Source organism: Myxine glutinosa, chromosome 1, assembly GCF_964187855.1.
Source record: "Myxine glutinosa chromosome 1, kmMyxGlut1.1, whole genome shotgun sequence".
In the NCBI taxonomy this organism is placed as follows: Eukaryota; Metazoa; Chordata; class Myxini; order Myxiniformes; family Myxinidae; genus Myxine; species Myxine glutinosa.
In genome coordinates, this window is record NC_136261.1 from 336,131,007 (window position 1) to 336,155,871 (window position 24,865).

Here is a 24,865-nt window from a genome sequence, read left to right on the forward strand (position 1 = left end):
CTGCCACTTCTCCCCCTCCCTTCCCCACCCTTTTCCTCCCCTCATTCCTCCTCCTTTCCTCCTCTTTTGCTTCTTCTTTTACCTGTTTTCACCTTTCATAGTTCTCATTGTTTTCTCATTTCTCTCATTGTTTCTCATTCTCATTGTTTTCTCTCATTGTTGATGAGATTCATCATTGTCATCATGATTGTCATATGCTGATTATCATTGATGTTCATTCTCAAATTTTGTACAATTATGGTAAATTTACATTTACAATTTATAATTACAATGATTTACAATGGTCATGATTTTACAATCATGAAAATTGCTATGATTGTCAGGCATGTCATCATTGGGTTTTGATGTAAATCGATTGCATGGACTTTAAGGATAGCTTTATAGCCCTGCAGGATTAATGATGTATTACAAGTTACAAAGTTTATTGGAGTGTCGAAATTTCGGTATGATTGGATTCCATTGATAAATATTATGAATTGTCATTCATTGGTACACATTTCAGGAATCTTACACCATTTTAATTGTCAAGAACTTTGAGTGTCTTTCAAAGTGAGACATGGTGGGTGACACATGACATGACATGTGACATCACATGACGTGTGACATGTGACACGTGACATGTGACATGGGTGACATGTGAGACATTGCCCAAATGGACTGGCTCATATCTGTCGGAGCAATTTTCACTGATTGTCTCACAAATGAAGGGTTGAGTTGCCTTCAGTGGTTGTTCAACTTTAATTTGTGATATAATGACCACACAGGATTGAACAAATATGTCAGATATGATCCAGAGGCAGAACGGTGATTTGTCAACTGATGGCAGATATGGGTCAAACGGTGACGACCGATGCTCATATTCCCCGTCAGTAGATGGAACTGTTTTGGCAACATTGGGAAAAGGTTTAGGTATAGAGTAATGTTGATCCCATATCATAGTTCAGTATCAGACATTGGTTTCAATTCGGTATCAGACTGATAAATGTAAATTTGGATATTATCATTTATATTATTTTATTATATATTATTATTAGAATTTTATTGATGAATATTGATAAATTGATTAAAATTGCATAATTGAATTGATTCTGATCCGATTGATCTGATTGATTTTGATCTGATTAATTTAATCTGATCTGCTTTTATTTAAATTTAATTTAAACAAGTCAATTGATGGATGAATAAAAAGTGCGGTCTCAAGAAAGAAGCTTTGAGACATTTGCAAAACATCAATGTGCAGACAACCTGGGACGATGAGCGAGGTGGTGAGTCTAGTGGTTATTTGTTATATTATGTGGTTATTTTTGTTTGACCCCCCTTGACAGGACTTACTGATCCAGACTCATCTGCAACGCTGATCAGTGAGATTGGGGTGTGGGAAAAGCCACAGGGCAGGGGGACTCTCTGGAAATCACCTGAAGTCATCAAGTGGACAGGTGGAGAGATACTTCCTGGAAGACCACAGAGTAGAGCTTATCGGAATAAGCTAGACAACAACGCATTCAACGCTACTTTGTATAAGGTGGAACAAACTTCTGCGAGTTTTGCAGTACACACAGTTGATAGTGGATACAGGGGTAGTCCGATGTGTAGTCCTAGTAGTTATTTGGTACATTGAGTGAGTATAGAGTGTTACTCACACACAGGCAAAATGGGAAGTGGATTCTGCAAGATTAAACAAGGTCAATTGGATTTGAGTAAAAGAGGTGCTTGTATCAGCTCCATGTATCAGAAATATGGGGCAGAATCACTTAAAGATGTGGAATCCTGGCATAAATGGAGAGCAATCTCAACCCAAATTGTATCCAGAAGCCAGATCATACGAGACAAATGAACTGGAAGATGAAACTCCTCCACCTTATCGGAGACATATTGTATATCAGCCACAGGTAGTGCCTGTACCTGTACCTGCCGAAAGACCAGAACAGAGTGCAGCGATTGGTTCTAGTCAACAGAGGACAGGTGAAAGACGTGACCCATTTGAGGTAACTACCCAAGAGGGTGCAATTGGGGCACAGGAACCGACTCAAAGTGGGCAAACGATGCAACCAGTTGCTATACCTTTATCATACTCTCCATTTTACCATACACGGAGTAAGGGTCGTGTGATAAATGCCAATCAATCTAACGATCAATGTGATTGGCTAATGAATGATCAAAAGTTGACTCTCTCACAAGGAGGGTTTGAGCAATGTGGTGTTATGAATTTTCCTCAGCGGCAATTTCCAGGGGCAAATCAGCAACATCCAGATCTGATGTATAGACCATGGCAGGTACATCAATTGAAGGCATTGCAGAGTAGTATGCCATCAATCAAAACAGATCCACTTCAATTTGCGGAGGAACTGCGGTTAATTGTGGAAACTCAGTTGCCCACTGCAAGAGACATGGAAATACTTTTAAAATGGTTAATTCCTAATACCACCACTTTGAGGAACTTAATGCGTGAGGCCAACTGGGTAAATACGGAAGATGGACAGGTGGACATGCCCACGGAGGCTAGAACGGCACAGATCAATAACTTGATAGAGGCCATAAAAAAATTGCCACCAGTGACGGATTGGAACAAAGTGGTTACATGCAAGCAGAACACAGGCGAAGATGCTAGCGATTATTTGGACAGATTGCGAGATGTTTTCCGACTATATTCAGGCATAGACCGGGCACAAATTGACAATGCCTTAAAACCCCTTTTTATTAATGGTCTATTGCCCAAATTGAAGAGTGAAGTGGAAAGACAATGTATTGCTTGGGAAGGCAAGCCAATGCAAGAAATATTGAATTACGCCTTGCATCATCAGCGGATTCAAGCCAGGAATAGTGCTGTAAATGCCGAGAAATTGATGCAACTACAGACTCAAGCCCTGATGACTACGAATCAACGCAATAGGTTTTCTGGGCAACAACGCAACAATGCAGTAGGAGATAACCAGGGAGTGGGGTGGCAACTCAGGGATCTGGAGAGGCAGCCCAGCGATACAAGTGAACAGGTGGACAAACCAGCCAATGACAGACATCGATGTTTTAATTGTGGAAATATTGGACACTGGAAACGATGTTGTCCATATTCAAATAGGAAGACGAGTTCATAGGACGAACCAAGATCAAGGGTACCAGTGCTTACCGGTACCTCAGATAACGATTAGGCCTTCATTGCTGCAGATCCCAAATGTCAAAAGACCAACATGAATAATTGTTCATGCTTCTTGTCTCAAACATTTTTGGAGCAAGAATGAATTTTACTTTTGCTTATTAGCAAATTAATAATTAGTTGATTAAATGCCAAAATTGGATTTTTTTTGGAACATGAATTAAAAGATCCAGAATTAGAGTTCATTCTGGAAGCCTCATATTTGCCAATTATAAATGTGGTTTTAGGGAGTATTTTGGGCGAAACAATTTTTTACAACAAAACAATTACCAAAGTGTGGAACATTGCTTTGCAAAATTTTTTGGAAACCAAGTGACGAGCATCACATGATCAGCAGGTGGGCATTTTGGACTATTTTTTGCATGCTCATAGGTCAGTGGTCGACTGACATGTAAATAGAGGTGTTGTAAAATTTGTACAATTTGTAAATTTGTAAAATTTGGATAAATTATTGTAGGACCAAAAAGGGTAATTTCAAGGTGACATTAGGGGTTTTCTAAAAAATAAACTTTTTGTCTATTTGTGTATTAGCGTTTCTAACATTAAAGGATAAATTTTACGAAATTGAAATGAAATTGACACCCATCTTGATCTGTTAATGATGGTTCAAATGCAAACAAATATACATAATGCTTGGGTTTGTGTATGTTTGTGTGTCAATGTTTTTGTTTTGTGTGTCAACCTTACAAGAATATCCAGAAAATTCGTAAAATAAAATAGGAATATAATTTGATTATGAACATTATCTCTTTTGTCAAGGGCGATGGAATATACGGATTTGATGTGCTAGGTTATGAGCAGCCATTAATTAATAGTAAAATTGTGAGTAATCTTGGGATTCCATTTTTGATAGAATTCATATGAGAATAACAGCTATTTATGGATATGAGTTTCATTAAAAAAATGAGAGAGTACAAAATTAGTCAAATTTGGAAAAGGTCTTACACTGACTTCCCAGAGTACTCTGCTCACAGATTTTTTACATATATAAACTTGACCTTTATCAGCATATAAATTGTGCTGTATGTATGGATGTGTCTTAAGCATAGACGATATGGGCAGATATGGGCAGATAGTAAAGACAATTTTGTTGAATTGAACTATTGTGAGTTTTACAACGAAATGCATTGTGAATCTTAAAACCAAGGGGCAGACGTGAACGCGCTGTTATGTTTTTACACTCAGATGTTTTTTTGGGTTTTTATGGGTTTTTACACTCAGAACACGATGTTACGTGTACCTGCAACATATTTTGTTAATCTGCCACACCTATATTGGCATACTGGTGTCAGTAGTCTTCACTAAGTTGCATAGAAAAATGGAGGAACAACTTTTAAGGGAGTATACAACCATGTATTTGGATATTTTCTACAAAAGTAGGGGTTTCAATAAGTGGTAGCTGTACACATGGGATTTATCAAATTAAGTTATGCAGTTTAAACAAAGTTACTGGTAAACAGAAGGGAAATGGATAGTAAATAAATTCTTCAATGCTGGGTAAATTTAATGAGATATTACAAAGACTTATAAGAGCTACTGTTCTTCCTTATAGCAGTGGGAAAAGAGTGAATTAGAACCAAATGAATCTATAAATGAATGTGATAGGGATAATATCCTCAATTTGTGTTACTTATTTGATTGTAGGTAAAGAAATTATTTTATCGGAATGGATTGATAACAGCAGCCTGCAATGTCCTGAGAGTGTGCATCCATGTAATTAGAAATCCCAGATTTGTTTCTACAACCAACATTTGGTAGAGGTCTTATGTCGATGAGCACTTACTTGGTAGATAAAAATGGTACTGCATGTTGGCAGCCACTTTTGCGGCCATTTAGGCCAAACACATTGAGAGGAAAATTGTCGTTCAATACGTAATTTACACATGGCTATTTGTAAAAGGGAAGTTGTTGCGATGGGCAACATTTCTAAAGGTTTATTAAAATGTTATAATATGACATGTGTCAAGGCAAACTATTGGATGGGAATATTAGATCTGGTTATAGAATGAATTTGCTGACCCTTTGAGTTTAATTTTTTGAAATTGATTGTTTTATTAGTATTTTGAGTTCACATTGGAAATAGTTTGGTAGAGCTTTGTTAAAACCTATAGTTGTGGTATCTTGGAACGAATTCACAGATCATAGGAAGTTGATAACAATAGAAATGAATATGGACCCCGGGAAATAGGGGCATCAGAATAAGGCAAATAATCAGATTTATGTTACATATTAAGGGATTTTTTCTTTAGTCACATTTTAAGAAGTTTGTTAGTTTGGTATATAATGTTGAATGTCATTGACATAAATGAGGGCATAACAACTTGTTGTGCACTATGTCTGTTTTACACGATCGATGAACTCATATCACCACAAGTAACACTGTTAAAGAAAAACAAAAAGCGGGGAGGACTATGCTAATAACATATTAGGCATAGTTTGCTTGTTTGCAAGAATTGTTGGGAATTAGATATTCCTGTTTGTGATTTAAATCATATATAATCATTATTAATGCATTTATTTTCTTTGAGTTGAGTTACAATACCTGCATGAGTTTAATTTTTTGAATTATATGAACCTGAAAGCAATTGTGGATGCTATTCTTAGTTTTAGTAGTGTAAAACACATGTCTGGGTTGAATATTATTTGTGTGAAGTTGTTATAAAATATAGTGATTTCATGTTACAATGTACCCCATCTGATTCAATCTGTGCGGAGAGCAGATATAAATGTGGCTAAGTAAAGGAAAGACAAGACCACATCCCAAATGGAGTGATAACGACATCTGGGAAGAAGTTTGAAAAAGGAAAATTTGTGAAAATGAAGTTAATCTTGGCATACACCCTCTTTCTCAAAGAATGATGAAGAAATGCTCCTTTGGAAGATGGATGTTTTCCTTCACCAAGGGAAAATTATGTGACCATTTGTCTGGGTCACACTGCAACATATGGAAAAGGGCGATCACTTACTTGTGTTCAAATACCTCGAACAGTCATCACATCAGCAATTGCAGGACGACGATATTTTACCTGCAACGTTTACGGGATACGGTGACGTGTGTCATTACTTCACCAACTTCCGGGGAGCCAGCATGGAGCTGCAAGCGAACGACTGCCTTTTCCTTCACAACAGCTGTGCACGATTCTGCTGTGTGCTCCTGGTATGGACCATGGACAACTGAGTACCATGGTCCCAACATCATCATTGCGGATGCATCCGGCATCCCTGCTCCACATCTTGTTGACAAATCAACATCACATCAATACTTGCTCCATGCTCACGATTAGTGAGGAGGCAAGTCAACTACAACTGGATGGAGGCCTTGTTCAAATCTACTATGGCTCACAGCAAGAGTGGCAAGGATGCTGCATGGAGAGCAGGGTCAGTCTTTGACTCTGCCCAGCTATCACAACAGCAGAAAATCCTATGCAAATAGTGAAGGTGTGATGAAGACAACAGGAGAAAATGTTTTATGCTGAAATTCCAAACACAAGTGATCCGCCCCTTTTTCAAACAAAGAAAGTCAATATTTGATTAAAGGCAAATATTTTGCCAAATGTTGCAGATGCTTTATTATTTTGATGAACTGAAATTATTGCGTTTTGGTAAAGGTGAAATGTTTTGTGATCTTTATGCAAATGAGTTGAATTGAATTATCAACATAGAAAGAGTCAATGAACAAGGAAATGTATTGTGATCAAAATTCTTCCAGAATGACGGTGTATGCCTTAGGAAATTGAATTACCAGATTAGTGGTATGAATATTTAATGTGGTAATGTTTAGATTAATGGTTAATATAAACATAAAAGAAAAACTGGGGATTGTCAGGGAATAAATATTCATATTGACAATATTGCTAGAATATATATCAATGTAATCTTGTTTAAAGTGGAATTATGTTTTACTTTACGAATGAGCAAAGGAGCATAGAACTAGAATTAACATGTGGTCAGGAGAGTTAATTTAAGGAAACAGAATGTGTAATGCTCGTGGACTGCCATCTGTGTCTTTCAATATTTAGCCTGTGTTCCATAGATGGAACACAGGCTGCAAACAGCTTCAGCAGGTCAGAGTATTTGACCTCTTGAACAGAAATAAAGTGGTGCTCTCAGTCTCCCAAAATAGAGGGATGGCCAAAAGAGCCAAATAAAGGCTTTTGGATGAAGGAGTCTGGGCCTTTAAAACCAAGAGAAAGTTGCATTGGAGGAGCAGAGTGGACTGGGAGAATGAACTGAAGAGGAGTGAAAACTGAAGACCAGTTGAACTGATCAACCAACTGGAGACTGGTCAACAACAGACCGAGCTTCAACCAAGACCGACCAAACAAGCGTCAACAAACTCTGGAACAGACTCATTAAAGATCTCGGCTTAGTATACAACAAATTCTCTAAAGTGAATAAACCATTGATTTTGCTAAACCGAGTCTCTTGAAGTTTTACTAACATAACACCAGTAATTGTTAATAATTCTCCAACATGTATGCCTTATGTATGTATGTAATGTATGCCTTATGTATGTAAAATGTAAAATGTATGTAAAAACATGTAAAATGTATGCCTTAGGAAATTGAATTACCAGATTAGTGGTTTGAATATTTAATGTGGTAATGTTTAGATTAATGGTTAATATAAACATAAAAGAAAAACTGGGGATTGTCAGGGAATAAATATTCATATTGACAATATTGCTAGAATATATATCAATGTAATCTTGTTTAAAGTGGAATTATGTTTTACTTTACGAATGAGCAAAAGAGCATAGAACTAGAGTTAACAGGTGGTCAGGAGAGTTAATTTCAGACAAAATGTGTAACGCTCTTGGACCGCCACCTGTCTATCAAAAGTAGCCTATGTTCAGTCCACTGCACACAGGCTGCAAATTCTTCCTCAGCAGGTCAGAGTATTTGACCTCTTGAACAGAAATAAGTACTAGCTGGCCAAGCAAGAGCCAAATAAGGGTTTTGAACAAGAGAACCAGAGACGCTTGCAGGCTCTCATGTCCCAAGGGGATTTAACCTCGGGGGTGACCCTGCATACTCCGCAACATCAAAGGAGTTTGGGGCTTTAAAACCAGGAGAAAGTTGCGAGCAAAGCAGCAGAGTGGACGGGGAACAACTGGAGACTGGTCAACAACTGAACGAGCTTCAAAAGACCTACAGACCGAGCTTCAACCAAGACCTACCAAACAAGCTTCAACAAAGACTGGAACAAGGACTCATTAAAGATCTCGGCTTAGTATACAACAAATTCTCAAGTATACAACAAATTCTCAAAAGTGAATAAAACATTGATTTTGCTAAAACGAGTTTCTGAAGTTTCTGAAGTAGAAAAAGAAGTTAAAATTATTATTCTACACCAGGCAACGACAGAAACCGGTGTTTCAAGTGTGGACGGATGGGACATTGGAAAAGAGGATGTCCGTATACCAAAAGGAAGACAAGTTAATAGGGTAAACCAAGATCAAGGGTACCAGTGCTGACCGATACCTCAGACAATGATTAGGCCTTCATTGCGACAAATCCCAAATGACGATTGGCCTCAACAAATTAGATTACTGGACAAACATGAATAACTGTTGATGATTCTTGGGTCTGAAAAGTTTTCGGAGCAAGAATTATTCATTTTTCTTTTGCTTGTAAGCAAATTAGTAATTAATTGATCAAATGCCGAAATTGGATCTTTTATGTTGGGCACACAATTTTAAATTTACAAAGTTGGAACAATTGCTTTGCAAATTTTTGAAACCAAGTGACAAGAGTCACATGATGATCAGGTGTGAATTTCGGACTAGTGTTCTGCATGATTGATAGGTCAGTGGTCGACTGACATGCAAATGGGTGTGTAGTCAAATTTGGATAAATTATGGTGGGAACTGAAAGGGTAATTTCAATGTGACATCATAGGGGTTTTCTAAAAAATAAACTTTTTGGTCCATTTGCGTATTAGCATTTATAAAATTGAAGGACAAATTTTATGAAAATGAAATAAAACTGACACCCAACCTGATCTGTAAATAATGGTTCCAACGCAAACAAATATGCATAATGCATGCGTGTGTGTGTGTTTTGTGTATCAATGTTTGTGTTTGTTGTTTTTGTTTTTGTGTATCAATCTTACAAGATTGTTGACACCGACAGTGTGCCTTGTCTGGAAAATAGATAGTTCCATGGGGAAGGGATCACATATCGAGAGAATTCATAAAAATAAAAAATAAAAATAGAAATATAATTTGATTATGAAAATTATCACTTTTGTCAAGGGAGATGGAGAATAAAGATTTGATTTGCTGAGTTATGAGCAGCTATTCATTAATAGTAAAAAAAAAATTGGAAGTAATCGGGATTCCATTGTGATCGAATTTATATGAGAATCAAAGCTATTTATGGATATGAGCTTCATAAAAATGTGGGAGTACAAAATTAGCCAAATTTTGGAGAGGTTTTACACTGACTTCCCAGAGTACTCTGCTCATGGATTTTTATATATATAAACTTGAATTTTATCAGCATATAAATTGTGCTGTATGTATGGATGTGGTTTAGGCATAGATGATATGGGAAAATAGTAAAGAAAATTTTGCTGGTTTGAACTATTGTGGGTTTTCAGTTCTGGAGTTCAAACAAAGTCACTGGTTAACAGATGAGAAAGGATAGTAAATAAATTATTCGATGCTGGGCAAATTAAGTACGATATTACTAAGACTTATGAGAGCTATTGTTCTTCCTTACAGCAGTGGAAAATTATTGGAAAAAAATTAGATCCAACATAATGAATCTATAAAAGAATGTGATAGGGATAATATCCTCAATTTGTACTAATTATTTGATTGTGGGTAAAGGAATTAATTTATCGTAGTGGATTGTTAACAGCAGCCTGAAAATGTCCTGAGAGTGTGCATCCATGTAATCAGAAATCCCAGATTTGTTTTTACAAACAACATTTTGGTAGAGGTCTTGTGTGGACGAGCACTTCCTTGGTAGATAAAGAACGGTACTGCATGCTGGCAGCCACTTTTGCGGCCAGCTAGGCCAAACAAATTGAGAGGAAATTGTAGTTAAATACGTAAGTTACACATGGCTATTTGTAAAAAGGAAATTTGTTGAGATGGGAAACATTTTTCGAAGGTTTATTAAAGTGTTATAATATGACATGTGGCAAGGCAAACTATTGGATGGGAAAATTAGATCTGGCTATAGAATAAATTTATTGACCCCTTGAAGTTAATTCTTCGAATCATTGTTTCACTGGCATTTTTTGTTCAAATTGGAAATAGTTTGGTAGAGCTTTGGTTAAAACCTTTGGTTGCGGTATCTTGGAACGAATTGATAAACCATAGGAGATTGATAAGAATAGAAACGAATATGGACCCAAAATAGAAAGTTGGATTCATGCCCCTCATTGCAAACAAGCACATGGGGCTAAGGTGGACGATCCCACAGAAAATGAGGCTGCACCTAGCAGCCCAGCAGAACATTCAGTGGCAGATAAATGATAGTCGTGATTTACAGTCATTTGAATTACATTTTAACACCCCTTGCATTGATAAACATTACATTTTCAACATGTGATATTCCTACTTGGGATAGTGACATTTATTTGCCTACATGACATACAATTACCTACTGATATTAATACAACATGAGTGAAAAATGTATCACAACTACACTCATGATCAGGGGATTGAGTTCAACCCCGGGAGATAGGGGGATCAGGGTAAGACAAATAATCTGATTTATGTTACATATTAAGTGATTTTCTTTATTTACCTTTTAGGAAGCTTGTTAGTTTGGTATATAATGTTGAATGTCATCAACATATAATTATGTCATAGGTATGAATATATACAAGGAGTAGCAGACTTGTTTGTTGGTTTAGTAGTTATATTGGCAATTGTTTTAGTGGTGGCTTGCTTGAAAGCCTTAGTGACGGTGTGTTTGAATAAGGTAACCAACAACACGATGATAACGCATGAAGTGACAAATGAGGAAAGAAATGTGGAACCAGAAAAGGAAGACTTTTATGGCGACATAATTACTGAGATTAAAAGATTAAATCAAGTGATGTTGCAAATGAATACAGTAGAATTAAGATAATGGCATAACGACAATGTTATGAGTTGTGTCAATTACAATATCAGTGAACTCATATCACCACGAGTGACACACTGTTAGAAAAAAAAAAAAAAAAAAAAAAAAAAAAAGGAAAAGGAAAAGTGGGGAGAAATTATGATAATAATACATTATGCTTAATTTGTTCGTTTGGGAAAATTTGTTGGGAATTAGATATTCCTGTTTGTGATTGTAATCATATACAATTTATTTTCTTTGAGTAGTGCTAAAATACCTGCACGAGTTAATTTTAGAACTATATTAACCTGAAAGCAATTGTGGATGCTATTCTTAGTTTAGTAGTGAAATACATACCTGATTGAATATTATTTGTGTGACGCATATAAATGAATATAACTTTTTGTGTTAAGAAAAAACAACAAATTGTTGAATGTGAAACTGTCGGAAGATATACATGATTATGCTGATTTCATGGTAAGATGTACCCTATCTGATTCAGTGTGTGCGGAAAGCAGATTCAGATGTGACTGAGCATAAGGATAAGACGAGATCACATTTTGAAGGGAGTGCTAACGGAATTGGGAAGAAGTTCGAGAAAGAAAATTTGTGGCTAAAAATGAAGTTAATCATGGCATACACCCTCTTTCTCAAAGAATGATGAAGACATTCTCCCGTGTAACTTGGAGATGAATGCTTACCTTCACCAAGGAAATTTATGTGACCATTTGCCTGGATCACACTGCAACATATGAAAGAAAGGCGATCACTTACTCTTGTTCGAAGGCTTCGAACATTCATCACATCAGAAGTTGCAGGACAACGACATTTTACCCGCAACCTCTGTGAAATGCGGGGACATATGTTATTACTTCACCAACTTCCGGGGAGCCAGCATGGAGCTGCAAACCAATGGCTGTGCCTTTTCACAACAGCTGTGCGCGATTCTGCGGGCCACTCCTGGTATGGACCATGGATGACCTGAACACCATGGTCCCAACATCATTGTGGATGCATCCGGCTTCCCTGTTCCACATCTTGCTGGCCAATCAACGTCACACCAATACTTGCTGCCCACTCACAATGAGGGAGGAGGCAAGTCGACTACAACTGGGTGAAGGCCTTGTTCAGGAATTACAATGGTTTACAGCAAAAAGTGGCAAGAATGCTACAAGGAGAGCAGGGTCAGTCTATGACTCCGCAATGTTACCACAACAGCGAAATCCTACACGAAGTAGTGCAGGAGCTATGAAGACATTAGGAGAAAATGTTTCATACCTGGATTCAAACACAAGTGATCAGCCCTTCCTTTCAAACAAAGTCAACATTTGTGTGGAGGCAAACGTTTTTGCCAGATGGTGCAGGTGCTTTACAAAACTTGAAAATGAAGTGAAATTGTTGTATCTTGGTGATGGTGAAGTGTTGTTTTGAAAATATATTTGTGATGCAAATGCAATAGATTGAACAATATGGAAGGAGTCAATGACCAACGAAATGTTTTGTGATTCTTGCAGGATGACGGTGTATGCCTAAGGGAATTTGATTACCAAAGTGATTGATTATTTACTTATACTTGTAATGATGTTTACTTGCAGTGATTGATTATTTACTTATACTTGTAATGATGTTTACTTGTAGTGATTGATTGTTTACTTATATTGATGTTTAGATTAATGGTTAATATAAACAAAAACAAAAAGATGAGGGAATTGTGGAAGTGTAACTCAGTGTAACTTATTGATTGGCACTGGTAACTCATTGATTAAGACTGGTAACGAAGCAGATAGAAATGAATGCCAAGAATGTGCACGAACATGGTAATCTCTTGTCCACCTGGTCACAGCCCCAGGCTGGAGCACCCCCCTATCGTTTGGTAAAGGGAACTCGCAGCAGGAGGGGAGCGAGCTGGTGCCAGGACTCGGTGCATGCATGACCTCGGGGCATTAGCGGAGAAGGGATTAGCGCGACAAGGCCCATAAAAACCAGAGCAAACTATGAGTCAGGAGACTTGTCACCAGAAGCTCTGACCTACGGAACGGAACGGAACCCTGTGAACAGCGCTGAGAGAGAGCACTCATACTCAGAACCTCTGCCCGACGGGAATGGCGGAGGAACATCGGCCGAACGAGAAGGACCATGCGAATAGAGTTAACCTGGTCCATTGAGTTAAACGGTATTATTTGGTAATGGAATGAAGTGAATAACCAGTTAATAAACCAGACCTTTTGTAAAACCTGTTTCCGGCCATTGGCGTCTTGAGCCCCACCACTTCCCCTACACTATCAATGAAAAGCAGAAGGGATTTATTATGTACGAGTATAAAAGCCCATCAAAAATAATGGGTTGGAACAGTTTATTCAACGGTACAGCCTCATGAGTGTGCCAAAGTCTGAAGCCTCGGCCTAGTGTCAATGTGTACTTGCATCTTTTTACGTATTAAACATCATACATGTCGTGAATCATTGGTTCCATCTGAGTAATGGCCTATCACGCACCGGCACTACTCATGATGCTATTCCTGTGTCCACCACACGTGGAGGATTTATAATACCACCTGTGCTTAAGGGGGTTTCATTCAGCTGTTCTGTGCCTTCAAGTTGGTAAGATTGCTAAAGGACGCATTTTATATTTTTGCGAATATCCCTGTAATGCCGTAATGTTAATGAAGATGCTCTGGGATGCTTGCTTATCAGCTTTTGTGTTCTCTTTGTAGATGAGTTGCATTCAAGTGAATAAAAGCTCATGTTCGGAGTTTTCCTGGTTAAGTGTTTCGTTTCATCACAATACGGACGTAAATGAACATTCATTTAGCTCTGCACGCCTTGTATTTATTGTTTAAAATAACACTTTTGTACACCGCCATTGAGCCCCAGTGTTCAGGCCACCGTCTACAATTCTTGAAGAAGAGACATAATTACTCTTTTATGGAAAATGCTTTGCGAGTTTGTTTTCTCTTCAAAAATAGACCCCAGTGAACACACATTCGTGTTAAAAGATTGGCGTTTACAAGCTTCCCTTATGAAGGGGAACAGACATCTGCACAAACACACAAACTGACATTGTGGTTTATATGGGAGATATGAAAAGTATATGGCCAATGTTAAACATAATAACAGGCATTATTAAGTACATAAGAGGTTACAAGAAGTTTGGATGTTTTGATTAATAGCACAAGGAGATTGGTTCGTGATGAAAGCGAGACTGGAGGCCAATCGAAGGTATTTTGCTGCAACACCCACAGGAAAATATTTTCTGACCTTCAAGTCGTTCCAGGTATTTCGGACGTTTGTGGGAATACTTGTGACGTAAATTTGCACAAACCTCAGTTCATTGTTCATCAATATGTCCTGCGAAACATGAGGGCAATGAACAGAGTATTATTTGCAAGAGATAAAATGAACAGAGATCTCACCGCAGCTTTCACTAGCAGTGTTAATGACTATGCTGACCGCTACAAATATGTCCTTAGCAACTTGTTGAATGTCCATGTACCTGCCACGTCACAATCTGTGAAGATTCGTTCACACACTCTTTGGTATTTTCACTAAATTAAGTTTGAGAAACAAAAAGTCTGAGAGCTGGAAAACAAGTGGCATTCCCCCAGGTTGGAAATAGATCGTGACCTCCATTAGTTCTGTGTTGTTGTCCACAACAACCAAATGAACGACTACTGTGGCAACAACCAAATTAAGTGGTAGGTAGGTCGAGTGGAACAAGGATATTGGCACGATTGTGAAGGCTTGATGGGCCTCAAGGCCTCCTCCTTTGTTGCAATTCCTTGTGTTAGGCATTGTGTGATCCTCACAAACAAGTTGAGTGAAGGAGACATTTGGCATAAACAGTGAGTTATAAATCAGCCTCAGGAACCAAATGGAAAAATAAATTTAAAAAAGAAACACAAACAAGGAAAACCAGAAAAACTGCCATTGCCACTTACATAGTTTAATAACACTGTCCCACACCCTCACACACTCCAATCGTTGTTTCCAACCAATTTCCAACTTGCTTGTGTGAGGAATCAAATGTTAATCAATCTTTACACGGGTTTACCCCAATGTAAGATTTTCCACTTTTTTGATTTGTGTCCCATACGTTTTACAGAGCATGGGTGATTGGGTGATGCCGGAACAGATTCTTGGCAAGGTGTATCCTGGGTGGTTTGCCATTGCCTTCCCAGCGTTGTCCATGCTCTATCCTTTTAAATGCTGAGCGCCAAGAAAGGAAGCAGCTCGTACCAATTATAAACTCTTTGTACGACTCGGACGGGGTTTGAACTTCCCACCTCCCAGACTCAGAGCCGACGCTCCATTAAACCACCGAGTTTGACATTCCCAACTTTGTGGATTATTTCCTTGATACACTTGGAAAAAAGATCTTTTCAAAAAGACTCTGGAAAAAAATATTTAAATAATGTGGTCATAATTATTTTTAAATGTATTGTTACGGACCGTGGATAAGGATGTTGGTTTGCCGAGCGGATGGCACCGCGGCTGAACAGTTACCCCGACTCACCCGATTCCCGAACGTTGGCCGGATCACGCCACAGGTATTCAATAGGGAAAAGACAAAGGCGACACGGATGTGAAGAAGAAGAAGAAGAAGGAGACAAAAAGGTTGGAAATACAACTAAATTTATTCTTACTATTTACACGCTCAAAGTAACCAAGGAGAAGGAAAGATAAGAAAATAATTTACAGAAGATATTAGAGACACAGTGCAATGCTAGCTTACCTACAGTCTTAATTAACCCAGGACAGAACAAACAAAAGACAGACTCACACGGGGAATGATGATAGGACTGGCCGGAGGTGGATGGCTGGAGGGAGAGGAAGGTCCACGGGTACTGCAGCACGATCGGCGCGTTTAGCAGCCGCCGTTTCTTCGCGGCCCTGCTCAAAACTGCCTTCAAGGCCCCAAGCTGCTGTGGCTGAAGCTGCTGTGGCTGCTGCTGCTGCTGCTGAAGCTGCCGCTGTTGCTGATGTGGCTGCTGCTGCTGCTCTGAAGCTGCCGCTGTTGCTGCTGTGGCTGCTGCTGCTGCTCTGTGGACGTCGCGTGCTTTCTCCAGGACTCATCTGAGGTGGGGGCGTCTCCTGCGGGTTATATATGCCACGCCCCTGAACCTTCGCAAACCTCCTTGATGTTTCTCTCCACACCCTCTCCAAGTCCAACCCCTTGTTTGTGGTTGGTTGAGTGGGGTGACTCACTCCTCCCCTCTATGACGAGGTGGGGACACGCCTTTCTTCCCCTACCCGAGCACATGTTCAATGGTGGTTTTGGGGCGAAATCAACAACCCACAGCTGTAGCAAACCTGGCAAACTGCCCAGTGCAGTTGGCAATGGAGGCTTAGAGGGGATGTAGCTGGCAATTGAGGCTTGGCAATGGAAGTTTTGGGAGTGGGAATGGGGAATGAAAGGGAATCTATCTTATTTCACTTGGTGCAATGGAGTGTCATCTTAATGGAAGACAAGGCCTTACCCTAATACACATAATAAAGATATAACTACCAACAAGGGGGGAAATCTATGATTGGCTAACGTGTATGCTTTATGGAATTAACTACGGGAACGCCCTTTGACCTTTATACAACACTGGAGTGAGGAGGGCGATATTTTACAACAATTTACTATACAATAAAAAAAACACAATAATAAAAACACAATCCTCATATACACAACACTGCACCCTCCTCCTCCTCTTAGGCACATCCCGGGCCTATAACTTTAACTTAGTGTGGCACGTATGTGTAGTTCCCTCTACATTTAACCTGACCCTGAGTGCGACAGTTTTAAAACATAAATAAATATGTCCCGCTGCTCCATTGCACCCTACCTAACAGATTCACGCCCACAGCTAACCGAATTGCGGAATGGTCTTCAAACTATACATTGACGGTGGGGGCGCATTATTTACAATGGCTCTACTTTATTTACAATACGCAACCCAGGACCTGTGATTGTTCTTTCTGGGGGGGGGGGGGGGGGGGGACACAGTGCATTGCTAGCTGCTCTGCATCGACGCACCATGAAAGCACCCAAAACCGCACCAATACACCCTCAAGCCCCAATCGGTGCACAGTCATCACTGTTCATCAATAAAAATAAACCAACAACCCCTAACCCTGCTGGTGGTCTCTTGCTCTATGGCTCCCTCTGCTGGCTATTACTATTTTCCAGTTGTTGTCATCTTCTTTGCTGGCGGCCTATTTGGATTAATAAAATGCACCTAACGTGTCCGTTTTTATTTTCTTTATTTATGGCCCACAGGGCCGACTATGTGTGGTTCACCTGTGGGGCATCGGTGCCCTGTGGCCAAGGTCCACCAGCAAGATTTCGGGCCTTCATGGCCGGTTACAGCAGAGGGGCCATGCCCCCAACCCATGGGGTCCATCAGTGGTGCTCAGACACAGACATGTGGTCCATAATGTGGTGCATCGATGCAGACAGCTGTGGTTGCGAGAGGTTCGGGCGCACAATGGCCGGCTCACGCATGCTCCCCTCGGCGCCCAGTGGCGCACAGGTCCTCATGTGGGAGACAAAGGGGGGGAAAGACAGATGAGCGAGGGGTAAGGTCACAAGGGTACACATCAATAAGACAATGCAAGGTGAAGTGCGTACGGAGAGCGAAGTGAGAAAGCTCGTCCCTACCGTATGTCATCCCCCCTGTCACCTACACTACCCTTGCCCTTACCCCATATGTACAACAATCTACACATTTACAAATTCGGCGCTACCGTCACATCTTACCCCTATACCAAATTCGTCTCCACAATCCTTCTAACCAAAATTTGCCATCACCCAATTCATCATCAATCCTCATAAGGAGGGAGAGATGGAACAACAAGCACAATGTCACACCCATGTCATGATGCATCTCACAATCCAAACATCTGCACAATAAAAATAATAAAAACAACCTGGCATGGTGTGGAGGTACGTCATCCCAGGTGAGTGGATGCAGATGGTGCGAGGAGATTCTTAATCCTAACTATCCTCTAAATGACATTAACACACTGTACACTACCTGGGGTCTTTCCCTGCCAATCCATTGGCCAACTTACACGATGGGTTCTAAAAACCAATTCCCATTGACCAAACTGTGGTGCTTCTCAATTTGGGGTCTCACTCCCCCGATTCATCTCCCGGTGCCCTTGCACAATTTCCGGGCTGGGTCGTGTAGCTCTCCCAGCAGGTCTACCCACCTGCACACCTCCACCACTGCAGTTGCCACCCGAGCTTACCTAGCTCCTCACCCTAACCTATCTAATTGGGGAAGGCCCCTCCTGGCTCTGTCACCCCTTGGTGCCCTCTGGCACTGGGCTACCCGTTCCGTCCTCCGGATCCTCGGGCCCCATCCACAACAACTCTACCGGCTCCCAGAGCCCACCTGCGGCCTCACCTGGCCGACATCCTCACAGTGGTGGAGTGCCCAAACCAACTACACACACTAACAGGCTACACGCCCAGCCATTTCCACAACACTAATGCACCCATCACTACACTCCTGTGCAACTACCCACACCACAGATGCCAATATCCAACCACAATTTACCTGTACCCTCTACCTAACACATACACTACCCACCCCGGGTATTCGTGATGGGGGTTCATCCTTCCCCCATTCAAACCTTCGCACCATCCACTCCACTCCACAGTTTCCACCATACTCACTCCACGACCATCCATTCCAATACTCCATATATTCCATACCATTTATTCCATACAACCATTCTCCATTCACCTGTAGTTGCACACCTGTGCAATCTTACCTGGTGCCACCTGCACCCTCCTTCCTTACTGGACCATTTGGTCAGCACCACTCACATCACTATCACTCACTCAAACACTGCTCCATCCACCTGTTCAGTTGCACACCTGTGCAATCACACCTTTTAACCACACACTTTTCACAATACACTTCTGAATACACCTCCAACACTCACATGGCATCATCTAAACTACCTGTTGCCCTGCTAACTTAGTGCTCCCCGTCTTCCCTTTAAACTAAGCACATACCACGTCATTATCATCCACTCTAATCTACCTGCGTCCCCACTACGTCACTACCTAATCTTAACGTTACCTAAGGTCATCTTCTAGGTCCCTATCATTATATCCTAACCCTCCTGGGCTAGTTTTCACTGCCATAACCCCATAAGACTAGTGCTCCTTTGCCCCCGCTGTGAGGGATGACAGAGTTGCCATCCCACCACATCGGGGACGTCCCACTATCAATTTTACTCGTCCAAATTCAACCAATCAAAAATTTGCCAATCATCTGCCAATCATTCTACCAATCATCAAATTTTGTTTTTCTAATTTCGGGGCCAAAACACTATCCTCATCATCACATCTACTCGCTAGAGCCTCTCGGTGCGCCAATTCACTTCTACAGCCCGGCTTCGCACAGCCGAGCAATTAATGCGGGTTGCTTGGTGCCGGCGGCTGGATACGTCCGGCACTCGGTGCAGGGAAGGAGGTTTACCCGGGCCACGATCCCACGCACCACCTCGGCACAGAGCCATCCAATGGCCCGATCTCGACCTGCCGGAACGCCTCAACAAAAGGGGGTCGCCATGACGACCCTTCCTATCGGGCTGCCCGCTTCGCCTAGTAGAGCACGGACGCGGCCGTTCAAAGCGAGGCCCAGCGTGGATCGCGTACGGCGGTTCTTTTGAAATCGCCGTGGTTCGGATCCCCGCTGGTCCTCGCGGCACGCAAAGCCCGGCACGCACAGAGGGCCCGATTCGGCTAAACGTCGTTCTAACCGCTAACCCGGATAGCGTCGATGCTCCACTTGTATGCTCACACCCCGCAGCCCGTTCCTTGCTCCTCATCATTGCACCTTCTCTTACACACCCAGGTACACTCATTCCGCTCACAGACTTGGTCACACACCTGACCACCGCACACCTTTGCACACACTCGTCGTTCGCACACCTCACCAACACACCTCTTCGCGCCCCCTTCTCGGTCACCTCCTCTGTGTCAACCACAGGTGTGTTCTCACTTGCACAACCAACCACGTGCCTCACAGTCACTACCAATTCCAGCGTGCAAATCCCATACACGCTCTACCATTCCAGGTGTGCATCCTTCCATTCCAGGTGTACATCCTCTCTCACCTGCCACAACCAACTCACGCTCCGTGTCACTCTTACTACTCTCACCTCCACACTCGGTCGCGCATTCACCCTTACTTTTGACAGCGCACTCTGTACTCATGCACCCGTCCGTTACACACCTTTCTCACGCACACTCTCCCGTTACACCCTCCGTAACTCTCACCACAGGTGTGCATTCTCCCTTACTCTTGACAGCGCACTCTTTCCTCATGAACCCGTCCGTTACACACCTTTCTCGCGCACACTCTCCCTTTACACCCTCCGTAACTCTCACCACAGGTGTGCATTCTCCCTTACTCTTGACAGCGCACTCTTTCCTCATGCACCCGTCCGTTACACACCTTTCTCATGCATCCTCTTGCGCACACTCTCCCGCTACACCCTCCGTAACACTCACCACAGGTGTACACTCTTTCGTTACATCCTCTGTAACACTCCCCACTACGCGCTTCCATGTGCTCCCTCCCACACGTGCTATGACCGACTCACTCTCGACAGCACACTCACTCCTCGGCACGCACTTTTTCCTCACACACCCCAGAGTCGGACATTCTCGCACACCTACTCTGTCCATACACTCCGTACCTGTTGCACATTTCACCAACAGCCTCTCACGAACACCCGGATCCAAATCAACCCCCAAGCCGACTGAAGCTCCCCTCACATCATATGCATTTCCGAATATATCGCCACTCACCTTGGCACCTCGTCTACGCACCTCCTTCACCACCTGCACACTCTTTATTTGGTTAGCGAGCACGTCATCATGATTCGAGCACAAACCTTGTACTAATTCCATTACCTCCTCCTTTATTTCTCTCTTAGTTTCCCTCCGTCTCTTCTTCATTTCACTCACCCCTTCTTCCACCGCCTCTAATTTTTCCTTTACCTCTTTTATTTCCCGGTGCATCTCCTCTATCTCTTCCTCTAACGCTACCTTGACCGTCTCTATGTGCGTCCTCACCTCCCGGTCCTTCGTCTCCATTACTTCTGTCACCTCGTCCAACCTCGTTGTCAGTCCCTCACGTACCATCTGACATTGCCTCTTCGTCGCTATCAAGTCATCCTTGATGTCTCTTTGTGTCGCTTTTAACCCTCCTAGTACCGCAGTATTCCTTTGTACCTGCTCCGCTAACTCCGTCTGTCCCACCGTCAGCTGTTCCACCTCCTGTGTCAGGTCCTCTATGCCCCCTTGTAACCTAGCCGTATTATTCCTCACCTCTTTCTCCATACGCTTCTCACCTCGCTTTACCTCCTCGCGTACCCCCGAGACCTCTTCGCTTACACCTCGTCGTATCTCCTCCTTCATCTCCTCCCTCTCTTTTGCAGATGCCACCCTCATCTGTCCCAATTCATCCCTCTGAGCATCCAATTTACCTTCTAACCCGATTTTCACCTCCTCTATCTGGTTCCCCATCCGTTTGATTTCCCGGGCGGATTGCTCCCCTACTTCCCGCAATTTGCCTTCCATCCTATCTTCTAGCCCCCTCAACCCATTTTTCACCCCCTCTATCTGATTCTCCTGGGCAGCCATTCTATTTTCCACCACCGTTAACCCATGTTTCACCCCTTCTATCCCATTGTCTAACCCCTCAAATTTCTTGTCTAACCCCTCAAATTTCTTGTCTAACCCCTCAAATTTCTTGTCTAACCCCTCACCAGTACCCCTCACTTCGTCCCTCATTGCCCCCATTTGGCCCTCTAATCGCTCACTATTAGCCCTCGCTCCGTCCCTTATTCGCTCACTATCAGCCCTCGCTTCGTCCCTTATTCGCTCACTATCAGCCCTCGCTTCGTCCCTCATTGCTCAAATTTGGTCTCCCAGCCCCCTGTTCTCTTCCATGAGGGCCCGCATTTGCAGCATGAATAGGCCCCAATCCATCGGCGGCGCTGCTACGGTCGCGGGCGCGGTCGCCGTAGCCATGTGCGAGGCGCCATTTTGCGCGCCCGTAACCTCGTGCGCGAGAGCGCCATTTTGTGCACCTGAAACCTCCTCAACCACCTCCTCATTGCCCTCCTCCATTTCTTCCCTCTGATCCTGGGTTACCCCTAACCCCTCCTCTAGTTCCCCCACAAGGCATGCGATTGCCTTGACTAGCCATGGCGCGATTTCAAAATTCGGGTTTTTCTTTAAAACAAATTTCAGCAGCTTGTAATTTTGAGCGCATTAAGCGCGCTTCGGGTCCGACCCCGCTCCCGACACCAATTGTTACTGCCAATAACACAATTGGTGTCCCAAAATTTGGGCTAAATAAATTTAGTCCCAGGTTCGAATCCCAACTCCTGACTACCAATTGTTACGGACCGTGGATAAGGATGTTGGTTTGCCGAGCGGATGGCACCACGGCCGAACAGTTACCCTGACTAACCCGATTCCCGAACGTTGGCCGGATCGCGCCACAGGTATTCAATAGGGAAAAGACAAAGGCGACACGGATGTGAAGAAGAAGAAGAAGGAGACAAAAAGGTTGGAAATACTACTAAATTTATTCTTACTATTTACACGCTCAAAGTAACCAAGGAGAAGGAAAGATAAGAAAATAATTTACAGAAGATATTAGAGAGACAGTGCAATGCTAGCTTACCTACAGTCTTAATTAACCCAGGACAGAACAAACAAAAGACAGACTCACGCGGGGAATGATGATAGGACTGGCCGGAGGTGGATGGCTGGAGGGAGAGGAAGGTCCACGGGTACTGCAGCATGATCGGTGCGTTTAGCAGCCGCCGTTCCTTCGCGGCCCTGCTCAAAACTGCCGTCAAGGCCCCAAGCTTCTGTGGCTGAAGCTGCTGTGGCTGCTGCTGCTGCTGCTGAAGCTGCCGCTGTTGCTGCTGTGGCTGCTGCTGCTGCTCTGAAGCTGCCGCTGTTGCTGCTGTGGCTGCTGCTGCTGCTCTGTGGACGTCGCGTGCTTTCTCCAGGACTCATCTGAGGTGGGGGCGTCTCCTGCGGATTATATATGCCACGCCCCTGAACCTTCGCGAACCTCCTTGATGTTTCTCTCCACACCCTCTCCAAGTCCAACCCCTTGTTCGTGGTTGGTTGAGTGGGGCTGACTCACTCCTCCCCTCTATGACGAGGTGGGGACACGCCTTTCTTCCCCGACCCGAGCACATGTTCAATGGTGGTTTTGGGGCGAAATCAACAACCCACAGCTGTAGCAAACCTGGCAAACTGCCCAGTGCAGTTGGCAATGGAGGCTTAGAGGGGATGTAGCTGGCAATTGAGGCTTGGCAATGGAAGTTTTGGGAGTGGGAATGGGGAATGAAAGGGAATCTATCTTATTTCACTTGGTGCAATGGAGTGTCATCTTAATGGAACACAAGGCCTTACCCTAATACACATAATAAAGATATAACTACCTACAAGGGGGGAAATCTATGATTGGCTAACGTGTATGCTTTATGGAATTAACTACGGGAACGCCCTTTGACCTTTATACAACACTGGAGTGAGGAGGGCGATATTTTACAACAATTTACTATACAATAAAAAAAACACAATAATAAAAACACAATCCTCATATACACAACAGTATCTTCTCCTTTATGATGCAACAAACATGGTTATCAACATTTCAAATTAAAACAAAACATAATTTGCTATTTATTTCACAATCCAGCAACACAACCATATATCCCTTACGTCTCGTGACGAAGATGCGTTCAATCTGGACAACGATCAGACAACCAACCAGGAAGCAAAGCAGGTGTATAAGTTTTGTTATGTCATTTCGGAAGAATGCATGACGTCATTTACTTGCAGTGACTATTTGATCTTACAGTTTTCAAGTCCATCACATACTGTCTCTCACCTTTCACTTGATTCTTCAACAAACACTTGTGGAAATTCCACATCATCTTTACCCTGTGCTCGTGAAGCGAAACGCAGGGTTAAGCATGCGGGTTCGTACGTACATACGTACATGCGTGTCTGCATTTTAAAAATTCATTTTCTCGTCAACTGTTTATCCGATTGACATGAAATTTCCATCATCGGAGTGCGCCCTCCTGTGTAATATTTTAGTGAATATTAGGACGTCACAGGTCACGTGGTACGGGCGCCATCTTGGAAAAACCAAAAAATTAGCACCTCTATATCTCAAAAAACCGCTGCACAGAAATAATTGAGACAGGTCTCATTGCAAAGAACTCTCCATGCGGAATAACATATGTGAATGATGACGTCATAGGTTCCGCCGTTATGACGTCATAATTCAACAATTTAAAAAAACATTATCCGATCAGGATGAAATTTTTTAAGCATCTTCTCGGTATAAATTTATACAGAAATAAAATTATAATGATGTCGTAGGTCACGTGGTTCGGACGCCATATTGTTTGGAGTGAAAATCCTGAAAAACCACTAAAATCACATTTTCTCCAAAACGACTGAAGAGATCGATGCCAAACTTTGCAGGCAGAATCGCTTACACATGACAAACAAAAAAGTCAATTGGATGAAAATTGAGGATTTTAGAAAAATGAAAAAAAAAAGGTTGACCTTTGGCCGATGTTGAAATTTTGGCCTA

At 42.2% G+C, this 24,865-nt stretch overlaps 1 protein-coding gene across 2 annotated transcripts in view; it reads right to left on the minus strand.

The window, feature by feature from the left end:
• Positions 1-24,041, minus strand: part of LOC137416888 (E3 ubiquitin-protein ligase TRIM7-like) — a 94,324-nt gene extending 70,283 nt beyond the window's left edge. Inside the window, exon 1 of one of the 2 annotated variants that reach the window (XM_078769800.1) lies at positions 23,980-24,041. The gene's annotated coding sequence lies outside the window, so the exon portion shown is untranslated. Of the gene's footprint in view, positions 1-14,471; positions 14,578-23,979 lie in introns of those variants that run through there. The other variant, XM_078769801.1, reaches the window with a different exon arrangement.
• Between the last annotated feature and the right edge of the window lie 824 nt (positions 24,042-24,865).